Genomic DNA, 3,610 nt, shown 5'->3' on the forward strand with positions numbered 1-3,610 from the left:
TCAAGAATTTTGAAGCACTAAGTCACTAGAAAACGAGCTTTGGAAGATACACATCATCCATATAAGTAACCATTCACACTCCATTCGAGAAATTGATAATTTACTTATTACTTGGTACTTGTGATAGCGATTAGGAATCAACCCAAGGGAAAACTCTAATACGAAATGATAAGGAATCACTACAAGTGAAGTAAGATTCAGATTACCTTGTTGATCGAATATATCAAGGCAAGAACACTTGTTTAAGTTTCGAATTATTCCACAAACAAGGTCGATCATATGAAGCTTGAATGATTCCAAACATGCAATCTAAACTAAATAGAATTGCAAAGAAACTCAGCACTGGGCCTTGTTACTACATTTTTCAAGTCTCATTTACAAAGACAACGTACATGACTTTATATAGCTTTAAAATTAAAACTCTTAACCTTATACGAGACATTCTAAGAGTTGTAACTTTCATATTTTATAACCATAATTAGCCACTACGTGTATACTTGATAGCCATAATTAACAACTATGTAAATAAGCCTTAAATACATTAAAAAAAAAAACACTATAACTCTGAACTATCATCCCCAAAATATGTAACTATCTAAACTAAATAAAACTTTATTCTTCTTTAATGTGGCATGATTTGCAACACCTTGTGATAATTTAAACGACCTTTTTTTTTACATATTCATTGAAATTTATATTGCATGGTTGATGCCTTAGTTCATATGAGATAGTATATACTTGCACTTATACTTGTGATTATTTGCACTTTTTTCTATATACCTTCATAAGCAATGAGTAGTAGCATGTTTCAAAATGTCCGATGGTAAGTTATTTCAAGTCTTAAATAAACTTCAAACTACTTAAAAGATCTTATATGAAGTATATTTTTAAGGTTATGAATTATTATAATATATTTCAAAGTAATCGGAGAATGTTAAGGACCCAAACAAAGACAGGTGAATGATGACAAACATACCTGTATTATCTTAACAACTATGGAAGGATATGAACAAAGACAGGCATATTTATAAGGATATGAACAACTATGTAAGATTTCAAGGAAATTGGAGTTAGTTTAGATCCAAAACCAAAACGGGGGAGGAAAGGGACCAAAATACACTTATGACCTTGGTGTTTCTAATGCTTTAACAAACTTGAAATGATACGAAATTTTACATGAGACTCATTTATGGTGTTATAGATGACTGTATATGGCTTCAAATTTATTAAAACATGTTTGGGTTTAAGCAAATACTTTGATAAAAAATTATGAAAATAACCATACCGATCATAAACATTTATAATTTTTATGAACTCCAAGTGACATGATAGGTTGTATGACACTAAAAATTTATGATTAAAAATTGTATATGATTATGACCTATTGATTGGAATGAATAGGGCTCGCATGTATCACTCTACTTGTCTTGGTTGGTTGTGCCTTAAGTTTTGTGAAAAAAAAAAACCTTGGAGTTAGAACTAAAGTGAAGAACCAAGTAAGATGGGTTGGTTCTCAAGAAAGTACAACTCAAGTCCTAAGCCACTAAGAATACTAGGTTGTACTCTTATCGATAACTTTAGTCATCCAAGATCAGATGCCCTATACAGATGCCCTATACAGATGCCCTATACATATGAAACTATATTTTTCTCACTCAAAATCAGATGCCCTATACATATAAATGTTTCTTGTAGGACATTGTGTCCACGTTTCTTGCAAGATATACTACCCATGTTTTATTTTGTGGATGTCATGTTCCATGTTCCTGTTTTTTCCGCACCTAGAAAACCTGCCCATGTTTACTTGCAAGTTGTCTGACTTTTTATTTTATTTTTTTATTTATGATGACAAGTTTAGATTCATGATATTCGCCAACTATTTGTCCTTTTTAGGTCTTCTAAGGGGAATAGTTTTTTGGGATTAGGTTTAAAGATTGACTGGGTATCATGACTCATGACCCATAGTTTAGAACCAAGGTCCTCAAGATAAGAAATTATTTTAAGGTTTTGGTCAGATCATAGAGATAGTACCTTAGCATCAATTATAGACACGATTAAAAGCCGATAAATAGGCAGCTTATTGAGTTTTATAATTGTTATTTACATGTTTTTAAGATAAGAATTAGTAGTTGGTCGATTGGGAGTAAATCTAGAGCAGGTGCCATAATGAGCTGATTCTACGAATTAGAGCCTTTTCTATTTTGTGTCGAAATTTGTATAGTAAAAACATAAACTTTACTTGAAATGTTATAAATATATATATATTTTTAATGTTTTTATCTTTTAAATCTTATTAGTTTTAAACTAAAAAAAAATCCTACGTTATATTAGCTAATAATTATTTTACCATTCATCGAGTTATTTGGTAGCTTAAACAATGAAATCCGAACACTCAAACCTATAGCATCTTTAGCTTTTCATAGTTCTTCGTGATATAGCCTACCAATCAAAGCTCTTATCTAGATGTGGTATTATATCACTCAGCTCAATGAAATGCATCTATTCATTAGGATTAGGTGCCAGATCCTAAAATGAATTAGAATTGACAATAATCTTGTTCTTTCTCACGGTCTCAAACATTACCTCAAAACTACAGAGTAGTGAAAATCTTACTCTTTATCGTAATCTAAAAACTAGAACATTGTTTCTCATGGTCTTTGCCAACCTCAAACGTGTTATCAAAACTACAAAAAAAAAAAAATTACAATGACCTTGCTATATATCAAGATCACAAACATGGTCTCATTAAAATAAAATATCAAATTATTACACATCAAAAATAGGAATGGTAGGTATTTGTTTAAAAATATAATTATTAAAATCACTCAAATTAAGGGGGGAGAAATTAAAAATAAAAAATTAAATAATCAAACATTCTATACTTGGAATACTTCGTGATCCACAAAATTTTGAAAGCCTTTTTAAATTTTTGTGGTTTTTTTCTAAATATAGTTTTCTTATCAAACGATATATAGAGCTTCACATCATAAAAATCCAAGCACTCACACCATAATCATTGCTACTCTTCATCATTTGTGAAACGAGTTTGTAACCGGACAACTTAAAGACAATCCATAATGGCCATGGGCAAAGGTTTCAAGCTCTTTCACACCCTTTTCTTAGTGGTTGCTTGGCAATATTTTGTGAAAGTGGGTGCCACTTTTGGCGATGTCACTGGTGTTGCAAAGCTCGATCATCAATTTTCGTTTCGTGCCTTTGGATCACATGTTACACAAGCCCCATCGGTTGCACCAATTGCAAGTAGCACAGAATTCCTAGTGGCTGCACCGTTTGGAAGCATCGCTCAAACTCCAGAGGCTTTAACCCCGGAAGTTGCATCAGTTGGAAGCATCGCTCAAACTCCGGAGGCTTTAACCCTGGAGGTTGCATCAGTTGGAAGCATTGCTCAAACCCCAACCATTACACCAATTGGAAGTAGCACACAAACGTGAGAGTAGCATTGTTGCACATGGAGGCTTCTTTGTCTATTAACATAGCAAAACCTAAGCCAAACTAAATCACTATGGTGTAGCCAAATTCATTATTTCTATTTTTTTTCTTAAATGGAATGATTTTTCTACCCTCTTTCTCATACTTAATTTTCTATTTT

This window comes from Cucurbita pepo, chromosome LG06 (genome assembly GCF_002806865.2).
Source record: "Cucurbita pepo subsp. pepo cultivar mu-cu-16 chromosome LG06, ASM280686v2, whole genome shotgun sequence".
Taxonomy (NCBI): Eukaryota; Viridiplantae; Streptophyta; class Magnoliopsida; order Cucurbitales; family Cucurbitaceae; genus Cucurbita; species Cucurbita pepo.